At 41.2% G+C, this 24,091-nt stretch overlaps 1 non-coding gene across 1 annotated transcript; it reads right to left on the reverse strand.

The window, feature by feature from the left end:
- Positions 1-19,635: 19,635 nt before the first annotated feature.
- Trnae-uuc lies at positions 19,636-19,707 on the reverse strand. The gene has a single exon. It is a non-coding gene; the product is annotated as a tRNA-Glu (tRNA).
- Positions 19,708-24,091: the final 4,384 nt, after the last annotated feature.

The following is a 24,091-nucleotide window of genomic DNA, read 5'->3' on the forward strand; positions in this document are numbered from 1 at the left end:
GGGTCTCGCACAGCTGTCTTGGGTAATTCTGAGTCACTTCTTTGCAGACACACCCCCCTGGCGTCACCCAGTCACATGGGTGGCAGCATGGTGAGATCTTCCTGGAGTCCCAGTGGCCCAATGGGTATGGGCACTACCTCCTTGCCATGAATGAAGAGATTTCAGTGCAGTCATCAGCAGTTGTCAGGGGAGGGAGCAGGGGCTACAGCTGTGTTGGTAAATCGATACACACCTACAGTGGACTGGCTACCGCATTAGGTTGTGGGCGTAGCTGGTAGACTGCACGGCACTGGGTGCCAGAATGATCGTGTCCAGTAAATATCTACATGTGTCACTGGTGCCCTTCCCTGCTCAATTCGCTCTCCGAAAAAATTTAGAAAATAATGGAGTTCAGACCTGGGTAAGGACCAAAAGAAGTGGAGCACGTCAGGGCGTAATGTAACGGATCACAGGTATCAGTCAAGATAAAGCCTAGATGACAGCCAGGTGGCCATCAGGAGAGAGAGAAAAGATAGACTGAGTGGGGGAATAAAATAGAGAGACGTGGAAATTGCAGAACAGAAAAGAAGGATACTGCAATGGCTCGAAGTCCAGTGCTCGTCAATCATGTACCCACAACATAGTCATCATACCACGAGTTTTGGGGAGGGGGGCGGAAGGAGGAAGAGGAAGGAAGAAGGAATGCCGCAAAGGGTAGCTAACCTGTGATCGCAACTCACATGCATACAAAATAGTCATGACGTCCACGAGGGAGGGTGGGCGGGGGCTCTAGGAGAGGTTTTTATTGAAATGTTATTTGAGTAGGATCCTATGGCAGTGGTTCCCAACGTTTCTGAGAGCATTTTCTCTCAATGGAACCAGATTTTAGCTCGCACCCTCTCCGTCCTTATTATTCCCGCCACCAATCATCAATACTAATGCTTAACTAAACTGTAGAATGAAACAGAAATTTATCTTATCGATTTCGTTTTTAAAATGACGAAAGAAAAATTATATTTACTATTTGTAGGTATACTACTAACCCACGAAGTAACGAGTCAGTGATACAATTTGTGCTGCTCGTTTCTCACAACCTATTTTTATACACTGATGAAGCAGTTCCCTTTCTACGAAAAGAGAGCGAACTATCCCCACTGAGAGTAGACAATTATTACAAAATATGCTTCCTCTCCTCTCCCTAGGGACACTTACATCACTCACACCCTGCATCCTCATTCAAAATCAACGAAATTAAAATGTGTGCACCAGACTTAGGCTTAGTGTTCGTAAATCACTTAAATGCTGGACTCCTTGTTTGTGGACTGACAGATGGTTCAAATGGTTCAAATGGTTCAAATGGCTCTGAGCACTATGGGACTTAACATCTGTGGTCATCAGTCCCCTAGAACTTAGAACTACTTAAACCTAACTAACCTAAGGACATCACACACATCCATGCCCGAGGCAGGATTCGAACCTGCGACCGTAGCAGTCGCGCGGTTCCGGACTGAGCGCCTTAACCGCTAGACCACCGCGGCCGGCGGACTGACAGAAATTGGAAGTCTTCAGGCCGCCAAGCTTTGTGTGGGCGCTACAGCAGTGTAGTAACCATTACGTAGTTACTGTTGTCTTGCACTTCAATTAACTGCGAAGTGAATAATGAAACAATTTCTGGTCCTTTGCGGAAACTACTTACAACTCGGAGAAGGCATTTTCATGAGATATTTAAGCATATAATATGTCTCAGTTTTACTGTCATTGAAGCATGATACAAAGTATAAGTATGTGTGTAATGGGTGGTCTGTATAAGGAGCTTGTGATTCATACATTCGTTCACAAACTAACTTCCACCACACTGTTTCACGTTGTTAATGCTAGTATTTGATAAAAAAATGTAATTATTTGGAACTTACATCATCAATATTACACTCTTACTGATAATAATAATGATCTTTTAAAAATAATTTACTTTCGCGACCGAATCACAACTGAATCCTCTTGTTTACCCCCAGGTTGGTAACAACTGCTGCACGGTATCGTTTAACACTTCACACAAGATCTTTAAAGCCTGGCTGAGCGATGTGATTTTTGTTTCTAGTGCCTAATGTGTTTGACATGGTGGACCATCTCACACTGTTGTAACGTCAATCAGGTCAATAAAATTTTCTTCACCTTTTAATTTCAGAATTATCTGTCCTAGTTTGTTCATCAGCAAGCACATCGTTTGAACGGCACTGATACCACGCAAATTAATTTTGGCTTTTGTATCTTGTACGGTTTCCTTCGATAACTGGTAGTTAGAAAGAAAGAAGGAAGATTGGAATTTAATGTCCCGTCGACGACGATGTCATTGGAGACGGAGTACAAAGTTGGACCGTATCCACTTTTTCGCCTGTCATATAATTTATAGGAATCTAAAGTGATTCACGAGCAGGTCGTCTCCGCTACAAGAGCATAGATAAACACATGACCCGTATCTGATTTACGTGTCAGCTTGTATCTGGTAGGGCAGATGTTACTACCTCGTTTCCGGACAACAGGACCGTGGTTTGTGGCGCTGTAGTCTTATTACTGGATTACTAGACTATTGGCCATTAAAACAGCAACACAGCGGAGGATAGTAAGTAGAGCAGTATTATTTGTGCGTATACAGTGTGATAACAAGAGTATACAGGGTGAACCAGAACCCCACTGATAAACTTTCAGAGCTGGTAGTATGGGTCAAAACAAGAAAAAAAAGTCTAGTAAACATGGGATCTAAAATGCATACCTTAAGAGCTATGAGCAATTGTTCTTTTTCGATGCTGTGAAACATATCTCTTCTGCTGCAAGCTCTTTGCTTTCTATATTTTGAGAGGAAGTAGTATGGACCAAACCAAGAAAAAAAAAGTTCAGTAAACATGGGCTCTAAAATGCAGTAAACATGGGCTCTAAAATGCATACCTTAGAAGCTATGAGCTCTTGTTCGTGCAATATCAGACGTTATTGCATCAGAGACATCCGTCTAACAACATCGCAAAGTTTTTCTCGTAGGCACCACCTATAAGAATCTACTCCATTTACATCTACATCCACACAGATACTCCTCAAGCCACCGTACTGTGGGTGGCGGAGGGTAACCTGTACCACCACCCGTCATTTCCCACCCTGTTTCATTCGCAAATAGAGCGAGGGAAAAACGATTGTCTTTATGCCTTCGTACACGCTCTAATTTCTCGTATCTTATCTTCGTGGTCTTTACGCGCAATGTATGTTGGAGGCATTAGAATCGTTCGGCAGTCAGCTTCAAATGGCAGTTCTCTAAATTTTCTCAATAGTATTTCTCCAAAAAAACGTCGCCTTCCCTCCAGGGATTTCCCATGGATACTTAGCCTTGAAATGTTGTGATGAGTTGCCACTGGACCTTGTACTCTTTTCTAATGTCTTTCCTCATAGTAAGGAGTCACCATTCTACCAACTTTTGACTACAGCAGCATTTAAGTGGCAACATCAACTCGCATCTAACGGCTAACAACAGAACGCCTAACAGATTTTATTGAAGTGATGATGAACCTACCAATTTCGAAACTGGTAACGATTACGTTTTCATAAAACAGAGGAAATAAGAGTAGATCGTTATTTTCACAATTTCAGTAATAAATTACCACGTTAATTTTTCTTTCGTCTCACCGACGTTGGAGTACGTAACATCCATTTTTTTTCAGTTCGAGGATCTGCTCTTTGACTGCTTTTCAGGTCTCTGCTAGTGGTGCCATATTATCTGTGGAAGCTACGCAATTGATTTTGATGTCGTTCCTAGTCGGATTCCACTATGGCTCTTCGTATTCCACTCTTTGACTACTTTCTCTAGAGCGCAATTAAATATCGGTGGGGAGACTCTGTCTCCTTGCCAAACCAGTTTTCTTTTTAATCTAAAAAGCGTCAGAGTGTTTTCTCATGAATTTAATTTTGGAGTAACATTATTATTATTATTGTTATTGTTATTATAAGTGAGTATTCACCTTTGTATCAGAGTCTTTCATGCAGAGCTGATACACAAGTTCTGTATGATCGTGAGTAGAAGTGGAATCATTAAACATCCTTAATGGATATTGAGAAATCTTTACAACACAACTCCAGCATTATTTAATTGGCTCAAATGGCTCTGAGCACTATGGGGCTTAACTTCTGAGGTTATCAGTCGCCTAGAACTTAGAACTACTTAAACCTAACTAACCTAAGGACATCACACGCATCCATGCCCGAGGCAGGATTCGAACCTGCGACCGTAGCGGTCGCGCGGTTCCAGACTGTGCGCCTAGAACCGCTCGCCCACCCCGGCCGGCAAGCATTATTTAAGAACAGTTCAGCAAAAATAATTATAGAATACATTAACATAAGTGTACGCCAAATTGTTTTACGTCATCGGTTTCATATAACTGACACAGTACGATGCCATGCAATAATGTCATTACCTAAATACGGGAACTGAACCACAATCTCTCTCTCTCTCTCTCTCTCTCTCTCTCTCTCTCTCTCATTCTTGGGAGAACTTTCGAAGAACTTCCAATCTACAGTCTTCGTTTGGCTTACTTTGAAACCCATTCTCACAAATTGTTCATGCCAGAAGAACGTGAACTTGCATTTTGACTCGGCCTGCCACCCCTCCCCCCGCCACCCATCCCCGTTTCCTCCCAGCCATTACATATTCAGCAAGACTAAGGGATCCTATGTTTTGAGGGTAATTGCTGTCTTATTATTATTACTATCGTGCGCTGAGTCGCCATTATAGACACTCACAGAGTCAGTGCACCAAGTGCCTTACAGAGGCCACCCACCAGTGTATTGGACGGAGTGCCATTAGCGTCTGTTCCAGCGAAACATAAACCTCGCAACCCGCAGTCCGCAGGTGTTACCGCAGGCGGCTTTGCAGCTGTCAGGCTGCCGGTCGGCGCTCCCCGCGTTTGCTTTGGGACTTCCCAGAGAGCTCACAAAAGGTCTTCCACCGCGTCTTTTCAGCCTGTTAGGCAATCCCAACACTGTCAGCCATCGTCTCATCGCTGGTGTTGCTTCGTGTGTCTATTTACAGCTTCTCTTCAAAGTTCACTGTACGTGAAACATTGGCAAACGTATTCTCGAGGATAGCAAACGCCCTGAGCGTAGAGGATCGCTTCTGAACTGCGTGAATGGCGGATGACAGAAAGGTTATTCCTTAAACGATTCATAAGTTGCGAGTACTAGCATACTGAGGACGAATGCTTGATCTGCTGAGCTTGTGCTCAACGTAAAATGTCATGGCCTGCAGAGGAAATCGATGCCAATGAAGAATAAGCCAGAGTAGCACACCTTCCGTAAAGCTGACACCGTTTCCGGAAGATGAGGGAGATATTTGTGATGTATGGTTTCCAATGTGTACCAATTCCTCCAAAGTAACTGAAAGGCCTACTACGTTATTTGAACGATAATCTATGGCTCTAAAAACAGGGTGTATACTACATACCATGTCATATGTTGGATAGACCATAAGAACTATTGAATAAAGACGTAAATAACACAAGAGTTACACCAAATTCAAGAAGCCAGCTAACCAGCTTTCGTCGAACACTGTCTCACTTGTGAGCCTAAAATTTAAATATGAAAATATCTTCAGCAATGTGGAGGCGACAAACGTTTTGGACTGTGGACAGGACGTAATCGAGATTAGAAATTTAGCTTAGGTAAAGCGGAGAGATCCGACACTCTGCTTAAATCAGCTCAGCAAACGTCTCTGCTCATAGTAAGTATATACAGATGGTCAGAAACAGTCCGAAAGGCTTGTAAGGGTGTTGTAGGGACTCCTAATCAAATTGCGTGCCTGTGTAATGTCGCCTCAGTTGTGCTACTGGAGTCGTGATTTCCTGTTAGAGAGGCCACACTTCATAGCAACTCACGCAAAGCCATCGAATAAAACAGAAGCAATATCTGGCATTCCCCTGGGAAGTGCTGTTTCTGATAAACGACACAGGAGAAAATCTGAACAGCCATCTTAGATTGTTTGCAGATGATGCTATCATTTACAGTCTCGTTAAGTTACCAAATGCAAAATGATTTAGACAACCAACATTTATTGGTCCAAAAGTGGCAATTGACACAAAATAATGAAAAGTGTGAACTCATCCAATCCGCTAAATTTGCGATACACGATAAATCACACAAATTAAAGACTTTAAATTCAACTAAATAATTGAAGATCACAAATACGAATAACTTAAATTGGAAGAATCTCATGCACAGTGTTGTGGGGAAGCCAAACTGAAGACTGCGATTTATTTCCAGAACGAAAATGCAACAGGTCTACTACAGATACTGCCTATAGCACATGTGTTAAGGCGTCGCAGAATAACCTCCATGGTACTAGAGAGAGCTGTAAAGAGTAAAAACTGCATAGTAACAGAGAAATTGGAGAACATCCAACAAAAACCTGAGTACGTAGGGTGTAAATGCTACTTTGAGACGAAAAGGTTGGGAGAGGAATTCGTGACGGGCCTCATCTAACCAGTCAGAAGATTGATGAATCTCCCCCCCCCCCCCCCCCCCCCCCCCCGCGCCCTCCAAAAAAAAATTAAGAAATACAAAAAGCGCTTACAGTTCACAGCTTGGTTGGAGCACAAACAGCGTGCAGCGAAATCTGCACTCAACAACTGATGAAGAAAACTAGGGAAATTGTCGAAGCATCGTGTACAGAAAAAATGTCAACTTGGCTGCTGACCCAACAATTCATAAACCAACTGTTAATGTGTTCCTTGAAAAATTAGGTTCTAGCCTAGATAGCTGTGTTGGAAGTTTCGTACGGAGAGTCATGAGGTTGTCGTTCTTGCAACTGCAGGAAGTTGGTGAACGCTAACATGTTTATCCCTCACTGTGAACCTTGCACCACGAATACGAAATTCTTTCACTTTCTACAGACGGAAGAACCGAAACCAGTACAGTCTCCAGTGGAAAACAGGTCACACTGAACGAGCCCCATCAGCAGTCTTTCTCGAAAGCTCAATTCATTTTATGTCAAACGGAATTCGATAACTGTATGTTCAAGCCAAATTATCATCGATGCATCAACATTATACGCGAATTGAGGTGTCAATCATTACAACAATGGCATTTTTCCCTGCGGCAAGATCTTCTCGTGAAATTTAGATTACCAGCATTCTCCTCCGATTGCGTCGCATTACTTGATAATTAATTTCCGTAGACTTTTCTCCCAAACTTTTCTTTGCAGTGCTTTATCAGATCATATTACTTTTAAAACCTTTCTGCAGCATCACACTTACTTACTTTCAGTTACTCCTTTTGTGACGTTCATATGATCCAAGCATCACTTCAGTACACTGCTGTGTTCCACATATACAGTTTCAGAAACTTCTTTAATTCCACGTCGACATTCGTCACTAGAAGAACCGTATTGTAGAAGAAAGTCTTTGCTGACATATTTTTATAGTTTTCCTGTCTTGGCCACCTTATGTAACGCTGCTTCTCGATTAGGTAAATTCTTTCACTGCTTCTAGTGTCTCCACCAACTAGCATGTTCGGCGGATCACTTTTATCCTTTCTGTTACTTTCGCCTTTGGTGTGTTCATTCGTAACTTCATGCGCTAGGTAGGACGTCGATCTCGTTCACATTTCGTGTGAATCCTTCCCGATAACTGTTAACAGAGCTGCGTCGTTTGTGAACCTTACGACTGATACCTCTTCCCCTTGAACTTTTATTCATATTCAGAAATTTTCTTTCATTTCGTTCAATGCTTTTTCAAGATACAAGTTAAAATTACAGCGATATTAAGTCCCGTACATTTCCCTTTCATTTTGTTCATTGCTTTTTCAAGATACAAGTAAAAATTACAGCGATATTAATTCCCGTACATTTCCTATCACACACTCTTGTCTGCTTATTTGCCATTTTTATTACTCCCACTTGTTATTTACAGCTGCTGTATGGTACACTTATATCTATGTCTGCACTCCGTAAATTACCAAACAGTGTGTGCGAACATTGTTGTACCTGTATAACACCACCCTCTTCCCCACCCCATTTGCGGAAGACATACTGGATGAGCGATTTTCAGTAGCCTTTCGCATGATCTGAAATTTCTCTAATTTTAACAGTGTGGTCATCATGCGGGAGATACGTTGAATAAAGTAATATCTTTCGTTACGTATTCTGGAACGTGGGCTCTTGGAATTTTGTAAGACTCCCTGCGATGCATAAAGTCTTTCTTGTTACATGTCCCATTGCAGTTCGTCGAGTATTTCTGAGCCCCTCACGCGGACCAAACAAACCTGTGGCGAAACGTCCAGTTCTTAATTGATTCTTTTCCACCTCATCCGTTAAAAATCAACTTGGTATGGACCTTAGGCCAATGAACCATCACCGTAAATTCGTCAAACAAGTGTTTTGTAAACGCCGTCTTCCTTAGGGTTCTCCCAGTACATTTGCGTCTGGTATCTGGTTTTCTGCGGCTACATTTATGCTGTGCAGGTCGCCTAGCCGGTGTAGGGGACATTGCTTTAACTCTTTTATTTCTAAATTTTTTTACTTAAAGTTTCGTATTCGAGTACAATTCGTTGTGGCCTTCTTGCCGAGTAGGATTGTCGCTTCCCGGGTTCCCGGGTTCGATTCCCGGCGGGGTCAGGGATTTTCTCTGCCTCGTGATGACTGGGTGCTGTGTGGTGTCCTTAGGTTAGTTAGGTTTAAGTAGTTCTAAGTTCTAGGGGACTGATGACCATAGATGTTAAGTCCCATAGTGCTCAGAGCCATTTGAACCATTTGATTGTCGCTTCAGCAAAGGTCGCTTGTTCCTCTGCAACGCGCTGACAAACAAGCCTCTAGCAATGCTGTGAGCGGCCCTCAGGGAGCATGAAGAGAAATTAGGTGCTGACTGCTGGCAGTTGGTAGAGCATCGGATCCAGACTGGACGCTCCCTCTGGCACTGGGTTTCAGCTGGCTATGACATTAACCATCTCCACTCCCTCGTTATTTTTCGGGCTTTGTATCGATACCAAGCCTAACCTGATCACTAGGATAAAATAAGAGAAATCAGGGCCCGCACAGAAAAATTTAAGTGTTCGTATCTCCCGCGCGCCGTTCGAGAGTGGAGAGGTAGACAGCTTGAAGGTGGTTCACCGAACCCTCTGCCAGGTACTTTATTGTGAATGGCAGAGTGATCACGTAGATGTAGATGTAAAACATCTTTGTTTGACCACCACGACTGGCTGACGGCCTCACAGGCTGATTTGTAGGCGCCCGTCTGTATTCCGTCAAGAGAATACATCAAGTTAATTTTTAAATACCTCTTTCATTATGAAACTTCCTTCAGATGACCACATCCCTGACTGTTCTGGTCAGAAACCACTCTAACCGTGTATAGTCTGATCATTCCACCTTAAATCCCTTAGATATTTGAAGGTTGTGCCTCTTTCCAGTGATTGATTGCCGATCGTGAAGTCAACCGATATCAGATCTATTCGCCTACTTACGAAAATTTCTCCGCTTTTATTTGTGTCTGGCCTCACAGGCTGATTTGTAGGCGCCCGTCTGTATTCCGTCAAGAGAATACATCAAGTTAATTTTTAAATACCTCTTTCATTATGAAACTCCCTTCAGATGACCACATCCCTGACTGTTCTGGTCAGAAACCACTCCAACCGTGTATAGTCTGATCATTCCACCTTAAATCCCTTAGATATTTGAAGGTTGTGCCTCTTTCCAGTGATTGATTGCCAATCGTGAAGTCAACCGATATCAGATCTATTCGCCCACTTACGAAAATTTCTCCGCTTTTATTTGTGTCTATGATCAGCTACTAATCACTGCACCTAGTACCGCTCACCTAAAACTCTAAAACTCCCTCTGTATTTCGTAACAAGCATCTAAATCTTCACCACCTTGTATTGAACGGCGTCAAATGCGAATAGCCTCATGGGGTTTTATCCATAAGGTCATTTATACGCGTCATGAACGCCAGGTCGTTTATATACGTCGTGCACGTCATATCATTTATATACAGGCCGACCATAAAAGAAGGTCGCATTTATAAATTTTGATGATATCAACTGTAACCGTTGTAGAGTGTTGATTCATGGTCATAATTAAATAGCAACCCAAACAATTTTAGATAAGCGCTCGTCTGAGTAATGCTTTGTTATTTTCTCGCTTATAGCGTTGTACATACGTAAAATGCCGACTCCTGAGCGTGAAGTGTTCTAGTTCTTAGCAGTTTCTTAAGAGTGAATCTACAATTTTTGTTCTACGTGCTTTCAAAATTTAATTGTGACCCCCATGTGGCAAAAACATCCGCCAATGGTGTAGTCAATTTTAAACGACGTGTGGGTACGTGCAGGAAAAATCACGGGACAACCAAAAGTGACCGAAGGGTATGTTGACCATGTCAGAGCGTCTTACCTTAGCAGCCCCAAGAAGTCTGTTCAGAATTGCCAAATACATCAGTATGGGAGGCTTTAAGAAAATGTTTACACGTATGTTCGTGTCAGTTACAGCTGGTACATGCTATAAATCCAGATGACTATTGTGTATGCAAGTGATGTGTTGCAGTAGGCATATGACGTTCTCAATTGTGTGGTGTTCAGTGATGAGGCAATTTTTCATCGAAGTGGGAAGATATCTAGGGGTCGAAACGTCCCCATGAACATGCAAAATGTCATAGAGCTTCTCCAAAACTAAACGTTTTCTGAGCTGTGTCACGATGTCAATTGTACGGACTACTATTTCCTTTTTTCGTGGTAGCTATGTAACAGGGGTGGTTTATTTGGATATACTGCAAAAATAGCTCTTTCGCCAATTAGAAGATGACCTGAAATTTTATTTTACAACGAGATTGAGCCCCTCCACATTGGAATTTTTTATTACGAGAGTGAAAATCGCAATGGTCAATATGACAGAGCTCTTTTCCGCTGACCTCAAGGCATGCGACTTCTTCCTTCGGGATTTTATAAAAGATCATGTCTACGTTCCTCCACTACCTAATGATTTGCCAGAGTTGAGACACAGAAGTAAAGAGGTTACTGCTTCCAATACTCCGCACTTGTCAACCAAAGTGTGGGAAGAACTGGATTTTAGGTTGATTGTAAGTTGTATAACTCAAGGTACACACTGAAACTAGGATAGTTTACCTTCAATTAGATGTGGCTATGATATATTGTAAAGAGTATAAATTAAACAGTTATAATGTATCACTGAAAGTGGGAGGCATGATGTTAAAATTTATTACTTCTTCATTACTGACACATTTTACAGACATTATGCACATATGCACACTGAATGTAACTGCAAAATTATATCACTGTACGACACATATTCAGGAGCTATGACGTGATAAACAATGAGGCGCGTGAAAAACTGCCCCAATATGCGCGACCTTTAAATTTATTACGTCTTTGCTACTGACTCTTTCGCAATAAATTTCGCAGACAGTATCCACATATGCCGCTGAATGTACCTACAATATCAGTTCCGGAGATATGACGTCATAAACAGTGAAATGTGTAAAAACTGTAGCGTTGTGCACAACGTTTAAATTCATTACGTCAATGCTACTAACGCCATTCGCAACACATGTACACACAGTGTCCACATATGCCACTGAATGTACGTACAAAATTACTTCATTGTACGACACATAGTTCAGGAGGTATGACGTCATAAACATTAAGCATAAGGCCAGACGCTGTGTAGTACAGGTATCTATAAATAAATATCTGGCCAACGGCGGGTTTGTCCGACATCGTGAATACATCGTACGTCAGTTTTATAAGGAACTCTTGTTTTTATACAATAAATACCAAAACGTAGAGACATAGGCCTACTGTGTATCTAATTTCCAGAATGACCATGGAAGACCGTTTAACAGATCAAAGTAAAATGCGTCTGGTGAGAAATACTCTCTTACTATATTTAAGGCGGAAAAATCAATAATAATGTAAAGTTCTCTTTTCTTTTCCCTTTAATTTTATTGTACATTTTAATGGCGTCCTTTTCTTTGTAACTAGTGACCAAAAGCATAATTGTTACACCGAAGCTGACGCTTCCAAATAAACCAAAATGTTTGATGTCGAAATAAGGGCTTACTGCAGTTTAAATAGCCGTCATAGCCAAATTCTGTCAACGATGATGACGCATACGATTATTCACAACGTAATTGTGGGTCCTGTACGACAGCTCAGGCACCGGTGCTCTGCAAGCTGCATGAAGCGCTAGCGTCCCAGTAGCGGTTGTGGCAGGTACTAATCACCACGGCCCGTTAGAGGTGAGCGCTGGAGCACTGAAGGACCCGGGTGACGGCTTGTGAATGCCGCGTAGGCTGCAGGCGCCACAGGCAGGTGTCCTAGAGGCGCCTTTGCAGGATCCGTTAGGCCCTAACGGTGGCAGGCGACGCTTCAATTAGAGGGGCTTTCTGGGAACTACGTCTGCTGGCATCTACAAAAGAACTCACCTTAGTGGGTAGTCGCGTAACGAAACAAAGGGATAAGATTTTACAATGTGATTGGGGATTTCATGGTAGGAAAGACGCAGCATGTTATCTTGGATGAAGAGCCATCGACAAATGTAGATGTAACTTCAGCTGTGCCCCAGGAAAAGTGTGTTGTGACCCTCGACGTTCACGTTATATACTCACTTAGTTAGAATAGATCCAGGACAGGTATTCTTTTAAAAAAATGGAAAATTGAACTTACTAATTATCCCAGCTCCTATCGAAGTATTCTCCTTGGTTATCCATAAAGAGTTGCCAAAAATTTTCAGTTGAGATGCTTGTAAGCTCATTTGCCGCAGCCCGTTGGATAACTGCGATTTGTTGATGAAGCTTTCTTCAGTCGCCTTTTCAATTGCGTAAACAAGAAAAAATCGCAAGGCGAGAGGTCGGGCGAATATGGCAAATGTGGGATGGCAATGACAGAATGTCTGGCCAGAAACTCGGTAACATGGGGTCTTGCAGTGTGCCGGCCTCTGTGACCAAGGGGTTCTAGACGCTTCAGTCCGGAACCGCGCTCCTGCTACGGTCGCAGGTTCGAATCCTGCCTCGGACATGGATGTGAGTGATGTCCTTAGATTAATTAGGCTTAAGTAACTCTAAGTCTAGGTGACTGATGACCTCAGATGTTAAGTCCCATAGTGCTTAGAGCCATTTGAACCATTAGAACCATCTTGCAGTGTCATGCAGTAAGTACCAGTCTTGTGAATATCACAAATAGCTTTTCGCAAACGTTTCAAGTATTAGATGTAAAGAGTTTGACTCGCTGTTTGACCTAGAGGAAGATACTGACGGTGAACTAATACTTTAACATCAAAGAAAGCGATCAACATTATCTTTGCTCTCGAAGGTTGTCATTTGACTTTTAGAGGCTGGTGATTCTGGACTCCGCCATTTAGCAGTTTAATGACGCCTTGTGCCCAGCAATAATCTTTGACAGAAATGTGGGCTCGCCCAGTAGTTCGGCAAAGATTCTTCGCCCTTCTTCTTTCTGTTAGTGTGTGAGGGAGGAGTTTTGCATTAAGTTTCGTTTTCACTAAATCTTCGCGTAAAATCTTACGACACACATCGCATTCAAATTAAGTACTTCTGATATCGCACACACAGTTTCATGGCGGTCTTCTTGCAATAACTGCCTTACTTTCTCCACGTTTGCATCGATATGTGCTGTGCACGGACGACCAGCTCTGTGATAGTCTTGCACTGAATCTCTGCCTTCACGAAACCTTTTCTGCCACTCAAAAACACGACTTCTTGAAAGTGCCTCGCTTTCATATGCTTCCATAATCATTATCCACGTTTCACTAGGGGCTTTCCCGAGCTTACTACAGAACTTAATGTTCACTCTTTGCTCACAATCGGCATCCACTTTGTCAATGTAACTAATGCGCCAAGAATCCAAACAGTGTGTTACCCTGCCACACACTGAGTTTGCGCGGGAACATGGACAAGGTAATTTCAAAGACGGACACGTAGCAAGTAACATAAAAACAACATTTGTTCCTTTTTAGTTTTGAAAACTCAGAAATAAAAAAAAATCTTTCCTGGAACTTCTCTGACAAAGGGAGTATTAATGAGCTGGAAGACAAATTTAATAGCAAGCTTCTATGAATTATGCAGTTGTCTACTGTGAAGTACGGTCTAAAAAAGGCAGCACAAATATTCAGAGTTTGATGAGATTTAAAATGGTACCGAGATTGGTTCAAATGGTTCAAATGGCTCTGAGCACTATGCGACTTAACTTCTGAGGTCATCAGTCGCCTAGAACTTAGAACTAATTAAACCTAACTAACCTAAGGACATCACACACATCCATGCCCGAGGCAGGATTCGAACCTGCGGTCACGCGGTTCCAGACTGAAGCGCCTTTAACCGCACGGCCACACCGGCCGGCGTACCGAGATTGGAAAATTGCATTAAATGTTCAGAAATGTACAACTTTGCTCTTCACAAAACGCTAAAACTTTGTATCCTCTGCCTACAAAATCAGTGAGTCGCAGCTAGAATCAGTGAACTCACACTGGGTGGTTATTATTAAAGTGCAGCTACTGCCGGAGGTCCAGTGAGGGCCGTAATTATCGTATGGCAACGAAACTTGATAAACATGCTAATGTGTTAATGCGGAACCGATTTACGCTGGAAAAAATTATTTCCAATTGTGACCAGCAGGTGCAAATCTGGCGCTGTCCAGCATCTCGTTGACGTCTCTATTGCTCATACTGAAAAATCGTGTGGGCGTTAATTAATAATAAAAATCAACACCATGCCTTCCTCACTTGTTTTACCTTTTCTGTCATTCATTCCTAATTCATTACACATAGCAACATTTCTATGCATCTTTCTTGCATTCACAGCACCATATTTGCACCTGGTGGGCAACACTGAAGCTAATTTTTTCTAGCGTACAACGGGTCTGCATTAACGTATTAGAATATATACCAAGTTTAGCTGCCATACGATAATTGCAGCATACTCTGTGGGTAGCTGCACTTCAATTATAACCACACAGTACAAATCCCTGACTGTAATAATTCGTTGGGATATGAAATCGAATCATCACATAGGCTCAAGCGTAGCTAAAGGAGATGGTAAAATCTGATTCATTGTTAGGCAACTGGCAAAATGCAATATCTGTAGAGGGGTTTGCTTACAAAAGTCTCTTCCGATCTATGCAATAATATTATTCGACTGTGTGGGACACATACCAAATACGACTAACAGTGAATACTGATACAAACGAAACGTTGATACGAAACAAGGCAGCGCGATTGGTCGAAGGTTTGTTTAACTCTCAGCAGAGTGTCGACGAGATGCTGAAAAGCATTAACTGGCATATTCTTAAAAACATCCGCCAAACATCAAGTTAAAGCCTACTTACAGACGTTCAGTTTCCAGTATTAAGTTAGTAGACTAGAACGCCCTGTGTACCGCTCCCGTTGAGAACTCGAATACGCCGATGAGCGCCTGTACGTATCTGTATCACTAAACGTATAACATCGTTCATCGTCCCATTTGCAGGTTGTCCATCCAACGTCTGCCAGCGGCAACAAAAATTTGATTTTCGGTATTTCGGCTACTTGACTGATTATTGTATTCGTATGAAATTCTTTGCAATGGGTTTTACATTTTAAGCCTTATTATAACCGTGAGTCAAACAAAATTGGACTATATCATGTGAAAAAACAATTTAACCACAGTTCCCTAAGTACTCCATCCCATAAAATTTAGATGCCAAACAGCCCTGATAAAAAGGTGACATTTTCATGGTACGCCCGTGACAAATTGGGGCATTACTCTACTCCCGATTAGGAGGTATTGCTGATAGCAATATTGATTGATCTGTCTTGGATATATAGTTAGATACGCAAACAATTATTTTCTGAAACAATTGAATTGAATAAATTATTCACATACCTCACTGCATAAAAGAAATACGAAATAAATAAATCATTAAATTCTATAACACTCGAAGAATTTCAGTTGATGGCACATTATTATTTGAGTTCGCCGTTTTATAATGACAAAAAAATAATCGCAACGAATAATCGAACGCTGAATGCCCGTCTTTGCCTGTCTATACCTGTTTTTCTCTGTACGGTCGGTCGTTGGGTTAACAAGTGTTTGCCTCGTGGCGTGCTTATAGAAGGGAATCCCAGAAATCAGGAACGTTCACGTTACGTTGTTTTAAGTGAGCCTAAAAGTCTACGAACATTGTGCAACAAATGTAAATCCGTCTAAGTTACGTCCTTCTGAATTTGTATGGACACACGTAAGTATTTTCATATCCATACTGTGATCTTTAATGTAAATCCATAACTGAATGAGTTTTAATACATCGCTTTTCTATTCTTTTCATTTTCCATGTGCACTCGTAGCCCCTTTTTGTGTTCTCACGATCCCACATACCATCTCGTTTAACATATTTGCTAATTTTTTGTTTCTGCTCGCTTCTCGACTGTTCACGACTCTTTCCTTATTGGTCAAGGACTTTCCTTTTGCAGCTGCATCGTTTCTCAACGGGTGAGACTCAACCTTTCTGGTATAGTGGAGTTATGGGTGACCGCCAAAAAAACTCCTCGAGTATTCGCTAGTGGTTCCCAGAAGAGGAAATTGCAAGTAGAACGCAAAAAGAAAACTGAAGAAACTTTAAATAAAACATCCAAAGTAACGAATTATTTTATCACGTCAAACAGACAAGAAGTTTCACAAATTTGTAAAAATACAAGAGTAAATTCAACAGTAAACGAATATTTGGTGGATAGAATTCAAGATATCCAGATGTGGCATCGGACGACGCCACATCATTGTCGAAAACTTGTAATCATAATCAAGAGCAAGCAGAATTTCGTGGTTTCAAAAATGACATTGGTCGTTGGCCTGACAATGTTACAGAAAGAATTATGAAATATTGGGCGGAAAAAGGTCCCACAGAACTTCAAAACTGTGATTAAGTATCTTAGCAGAATTCAGGTCTACAAGATCAGTCGCGAGATAATTCAAACTTTGAATCAAGAGACTGTCAATTGATTTTGGCTTTGTTTTTCTCCAACTACAGGCATAATATATTGCTAGGTGTGTGAGTGAATGCCCACTCAAAACACTAAATTAAGTGTAGAAGGCGACTAGAAGCATACATCTGAACGTCTATATGAGCATGAGATTGCAAAGACTCCCTTGGAATCGATAATGACCTCAACGTGACGCGACGGGGAAAAATTACAGGGCGCATCACGAGCTAGCGATACAAGAGGCGCAACAAATCCAGTAGTGACAGATAATCCAAGAATTATCGTTAGTTACTGAACGCGAATTTACTTTCCAAGGTGGTGACGAAATTATTGGTTCACCGAGAAATGGACATTTCCTCGGTATTTTGCGATTGTTAGCCGCAACCCACTTGAAAGAGCATGCAAACAAAGGGAGTGGTCATGTCATTTACCTTACTTATGTGATTTCTGAGAACCTGATCAGTTCCATGGGTTATGAAGTCCTCAATGAAATAATACCGAGAATTGAAAAATCTAAGTGTTATTCGGTGCCGGTAGACTCTGCCCGACGAACTTCATGTCGATCAGCTGCCTACAGTTGTTCGATATTTTGAAGGATCGATGCCAAAGGTAAGATTTCTCACTTTTTTATCAAACTGCGCAAATATTGGTGAAGTCACAGCAAACGCTTTACTTAATTGTTTATGCGACATACTCGACTGCTGTAGCCAATAATACGTTAATGCTACAAATATAAGTGGCAAATAAAAGGGATGCAAGCTTTGAATTTGGGGAAGTGTATGGATGTTTGTACCATTTGCGATCATCTCTTAATTTAGGCGGAAAAGTAGCTAGTAGCTCCTGCTCATCAGCTGTTCAAATTCTTCGATTTCATTCAGAATTTGTATACATTTCACAGCAGGTACAAAAGAAAACCGAACTTTAGCCGAAAAATTATGTCAGAAAAAAATGACGGTTTTACGTGTTGAAAAAGCTGGTTTTGTCAAAATGAAGTTACGAAAGCCATTGTTAGCGGTTACACCGAAATCAAATAAGCTCTAACCAGCAAATCCTTTGATAAGTAGTAAAAAGGCATCGTGATAAGTGAAGCAACGCGTATTTTGGAAAAGATGAATATTTTCAATTTTTTGGAACGACGTTTTGCAACGATTCGATGCTACAAAAAAGATGTTGCAACACCTGAAAATGATTCTTGCTCCAATGTTTGCATTGGAATCATCGAAATAATTTGTTGGATCCAAAAGAGACAAGTTTGATAAATACGAAGAAGTAGCTAACGGATTATCAAATACTGAACAGTACGTACAGTCACGCACCAGAGCTAGAAATGTGAGGTTGAATCAGCTCGATCATATGAAAGTGAATGAGGCTAACGCTAACCTGTCACCAAAAGAGATATTTAAAACGTCAACTTTTATCCCAGTGATCGATGAGCTACGCGCTTCTCCTATTGAAAGATTGCACGCATACGATGCTGTCCATTCGTGATCTAGATTTTTCAGCTAGTTTTAGGAGACGGATGCTGCAAATTTGTTTTCGCTGTAAAAGAATTGCTAAAACTATACAACGACGATTTTGAGCCTAGTCTTGGTAATGAGTTGGTTTAGTTTGTATCATAGGTACATTTATATAAAAACGATTATCGAAACGGCCAACCTAAAGAGTTGTTCTACTATTAAATTCTTAACAATCGAAATTTTAGTCATTCCCAAGCATTAAAATTATACTGAGAATGACTTGGTTTTAAAGGTCTCTAGCTGTACTGAAGGGATCTGATTTTCAAAAATAAAAATTGTAAAAAATAGGCTGAAAAGCAAAACGCTTATCAACGTTGTCTCTATTCAGCACAGAAAGTGATTTATTTACTCCAGGAGCTGGATTTCATCGTAATCATCAATGATTTTTTGTCGTAATTTGGTTTACTTCTACAATTTTTTTGTTTTGTCATTTTAACATTTATTCTCACAATAAATTTTTGAAACATTCGAAAGAAAAAAGTTATTTAACCTATTTAAAAATGATTAGAGGCCTCCACTGCTTTGTTTTCTCAGGGCCTCCACACCTCTAAATCTGGCAATGAATAAACGGCCACGAATATTTTTCTTCGGGTTTCCAGAGACAAGGAAATGACATAAGGAGAGATCGGGACTGTATGGAGGATGTGTAAGCGCTTCCCAAGTTGCCAAGATTGTTTCGATTATGCAGCGGAAGACCAGACGAAACTGAAAGTTTACTATGCCGACGTAAGAGAGAAGAGTAATAACTATAAAACTTCGGGCTATGAGGCAGTGATCGATGGATAAAACTATTCGCTTGCATTTCGTCGTCGTCTGCGGGAGACATTCTCAGCTCAGAGATAACACACTGTAATCTCCATGGCAGCGTGTTACCTTTGAGGATGAATCCCGCAAACGAGGACTAAACGTAAGTGAACAGTTTTATCCGTCGATCTCAACCCGGAAATGATAACAGAAGGAAACACAGACCACGGACGCCTAATTTAAACTAATGAACAGAGAATGGAGGCAACTGACTTCTAAAAGAAATAATTACATTTAAGAAATATAGTGTTTTAACACCAAAACTAAGTGTTTCTGCAGTTCGTTGTAAATAACTGCTTTATCTACGTCAAGTGGTGTAATTAAAATTTATTCCCATGCCGGGAATCGAACCCGGGCCTGCTGGGTGAAAGCCAGCTATCCTAGCCACTAGACCACATGGGAGGCGAAGCAATTTGTTCATACCAAGGCTTAAGTCTCGTTGGGATTATCGTGCCACTCAATTGCATGCCGCAGGCTTCGAAGGCGATTTAGAACTGTCACTGATCATTCGGAACAGTATGATCTATGAGTGAGGTCATTTGAAAACAAATAAAATGACAAAAGGCAGCTTGTTCCGAAAATTAACTGAGCAATAAAATTACACATGTGAATTTCTCTACGACGACTACAATGCAATAACTTAAATAGAAAACATCTGACAGTATATATATATATATATATATATATATATATATATATATATATATATATTGTAATCATTAAAATTCTAAGAACATTTCTCAATTCCTCTCGTTTGACTAGTCGCAGACTTCTACGACAAACTTTAGTGTAAGAAAAATTCGGAAAATAACTTAAATACCAGGTACTGTAGTCGGACCAAAATTACTTTCGGGTTGACAGCGTGTGCGGGGGAAACCCACGCATGCCCGGAGCACTTTCCGCCAATAGCCCGCTACATGCAGCTACAGCTAAGCAAGTTCCCCAAGTTGCCAAACCCTTACCACCCACACTTCCCACTTGTAGTGGGCTTCCGTTACAGCCAGCTTGCTGTCTTGTGTTATCACTGCGGCCTGTGATTTTCTGTGTGTTCGTTTTTACTGTCGTAGGACTTATTCTTTTACTTGTTGTTGCCATTATTCGTTGTTACTGTTATTCTTTGTTTCCGTTACTCGTCGTTACTGTTATTCTGTTACTCGTTGTGTGCTACTGAACGATGTTAAGCGGGAAGTTCGTCGAAAGTTAAGAGGTGGAAAAGTTTGACGTCGTTCTTTTGGCTACACGAGGCCATCCAAGAGAAATGGTTTGCGCGTTACGCGCCTACTTTGGGAATGAAAAACTTAATGGTGGCCCGCTGCTCTCCTTTACCTAAATGATCGACAGAACTGCTGCGGCTTTGAATATACACAAAAACACTGTTGTGATGATTAGGAAGGAAACGTTCGAGAGAGAAAAGGATGCTGAAGAACCATCAAAACATATCGCCCCTGGCCAAAAAAAAAGACGTCGTATGGATAAGCGGATTACCAATGCCGATTCGTTTGCAGAGGATGCGATTGGTCGTCATGTTTGTGATTATTATCACAGGAAGGAGCATCCTACGCTCAAGAAGTTACTGGGCGCACTTAAAGAATCAGGATTTCCTCAAGGCAGTTGTACATCCTTGCCCACAGTTTTACACAACGTTGGCTTTCACTAAGGACATTTTTGTGGCCATAAGCTGTCGATGCAGAGGGAGGATATAGTTGCATCACGATGCCGATTTTCAAAGGACATTTGTAGCATAAATATCGACGAAATGGTGTGGCTTGACAAAGCCTAGGTGAATTCTGGTCACGCAGTCAAGTAGGGCTTGGCAGACGGCACAGCTAAAAAAACAATGGCAATGCCTTCTGGCATGGGGAGCAGACTTATTATTCTTCATGTAGGCACCTCGTAAGGTTTTGTCTCAAACAGTCTCCTGCTTTTTAAATCAAAGAAAACAGGAAATTATCACGAACAAATGAACCGCTTTACATCAACAAAGTGGTTCGAAGATTCACTAGTACTAAATCTTGGAAAACAATCAACAACTGTTCTAGATAATGCTCCTTACCATTCAGTTGTTGACAAGGCACCTACATTGGCAAACCGAAAGTAGTCAATGAGTGATTGGCTTCAGCATTATGGTCGATGTAAGTGATGGTCTGAGAAAGATGGAGCTTAAGAAAAAATCTCTCTCTCCACAAGCTACAGTTCCCCCTAAACTAAATCGACGAACTGGGAGAAAAACATGGGCATACAGTCATGAGGCTACTAACTTGTTGTTGTTGTTGTGGTCTTCAGTCCTGAGACTGGTTTGATGCAGCTCTCCATGCTACTCTATCCTGTGCAAGCTTTTTCATCTCCCAGTACCTACTGCAACCTACATCCTTCTGAATCTGCTTAGTGTATTCATCTCTTGGTCTCCCTCTACGATTTTTACCCTCCACGCTGCCCTCCAATATTAAATTTGTGATCCCTTGATGCCTCAGAACATGTCCTACCAACCGATCCCTTCTTCTGGTCAAGTTGTGCCACAAACTTCTCTTCTCCCCAATCCTATTCAATACTTCCTCATTAGTTATGTGATCTACCCATCTAATCAGCATTCTTCTGTAGCACCACATTTCGAAAGCTTCTATTCTCTTCTTGTCCAAACTATTTATCGTCCATGTATCACTTCCATACATGGCTACACTCCATACGAATATTTTCAGAAATGACTTCCTGACACTTAAATCAATACTGGATGTTAACAAATTTCTCTTCTTCAGAAACGCTTTCCTTGCCATTGCCAGCCTACATTTTATATCCTCTCTACTTCGACCATCATCAGTTATTTTGCTCCCCAAATAGCAAAACTCCTTTACTACTTTAAGTGCCTCATTTCCTAATCTAATTCCCTCAGCATCACCCGACTTAATTAGGCTACATTCCATTATCCTTGTTTTGCTTTTGTTGATGTTCATCTTATATCCTCCTTTCAAGACACTGTCCATTCCATTCAACTGCTCTTCCAAGTCCTTTGCTGTCTCTGACAGAATTACAATGTCATCGGCGAACCTCAAAGTTTTTATTTCTTCTCCATGGATTTTAATACCTACTCCGAATTTTTCTTTTGTTTCCTTTACTGCTTGCTCAATATACAGATTGAACAACATCGGGGAGAGGCTACAACCCTGTCTTACTCCCTTCCCAACCACTGCTTCCCTTTCATGTCCCTCGACTCTTATAACTGCCATCTGGTTTCTGTACAAATCATAAATAGCCTTTCGCTCCCTGTATTTTACCCCTGCCACCTTCAGAATTTGAAAGAGAGTATTCCAGTCAACATTGTCAAAAGCTTTCTCTAAGTCTACAAATGCTAGAAACGTAGGTTTGCCTTTCCTTAATCTTTCTTCTAAGATAAGTCGTAAGGTCAGTATTGCCTCACGTGTTCCAGTGTTTCTACGGAATCCAAACTGATCTTCCCCGAGGTTGGCTTCTACTAGTTTTTCCATTCATCTGTAAAGAATTCGTGTTAGTATTTTGCAGCTGTGACTTATTACACTGATAGTTCGGTAATTTTCACATCTGTCAACACCTGCTTTCTTTGGGATTGGAATTATTATATTCTTCTTGAAGTCTGACAGAATTTCGCCTGTCTCATACATCTTGCTCACCAGATGGTAGAGATTTGTCAGGACTGGCTCTCCCAAGGCCGTCAGTAGTTCCAATGGAATGTTGTCTACTCAAGGGGCCTTGTTTCGACTCAGGTCTTTCAGTGCTCTGTCAAACTCTTCACGCAGTATCATATCTCCCATTTCATCTTCATCTACATCCTCTTCCATTTCCATAATATTGTCCTCACGTACATCGCCCTTGTTTAGACCCTCTATATACTCCTTCCACCTTTCTGCTTTCCCTTCTTTGCTTAGAACTGGGTTTCCATCTGAGCTCTTGATATTCATACAAGTCGTTCTCTTATCTCCAAAGGTCTCTTTAATTTTCCTGTAGGCAGTATCTATCTTACCCCTAGTGAGATAGGCCTCTACATCCTTACATTTGTCCTCTAGCCATCCCTGCTTAGTCATTTTGCACTTCCTGTCGATCTCATTTTTGAGATGTTTGTATTCCTTTTTGTCTGCTTCATTTACTGCATTTTTATATTTTCTCCTTTCATCAATTAAATTCAATATTTCTTCTGTTACCCAAGGATTTCTACTAGCCCTCGTCTTTTTACCTACTTGATCCTCTGCTGCCTTCACTACTTCATCCCTCAAAGCTACCCATTCTTCTTCTACTGTATTTCTTTCCCCCATTCCTGTTCCCTTATGCTCTCCCTGAAACTCCCTACAACCTCTGGTTCTTTCAGTTTATCCAGGTCCCATCTCGTTAAATTCCCACCTTTTTGCAGTTTCTTCAGTTTTAATCTACAGGTCATAACCAATACATTGTGGTCAGAGTCCACATCTGCCCCTGGAAATGTCTTACAGTTTAAAACCTGGTTCCTAAATCTCTGTCTTACCATTATATAATCTATCTGATACCTTTTAGTATCTCCAGGGTTCTTCCATGTATACAACCTTCTTTCATGATTCTTAATCCAAGTGTTAGCTATGATTATGTTGTGCTCTGTGCAAAATTCTACCAGGCGGCTTCCTCTTTCATTTCTTAGCCCCAATCCATATTCGCCTACTATGTTTCCTTCTCTCCCTTTTCCTACGCTCGAATTCCAGTCACCCATGACTATTAAATTTTCATCTCCCTTCACAATCTGAATAATTTCTTTTATTTCATCATACATTTCTTCAATTTCTTCGTCATC

This window comes from Schistocerca americana, chromosome 2 (genome assembly GCF_021461395.2).
Source record: "Schistocerca americana isolate TAMUIC-IGC-003095 chromosome 2, iqSchAmer2.1, whole genome shotgun sequence".
Classification (NCBI taxonomy): Eukaryota; Metazoa; Arthropoda; class Insecta; order Orthoptera; family Acrididae; genus Schistocerca; species Schistocerca americana.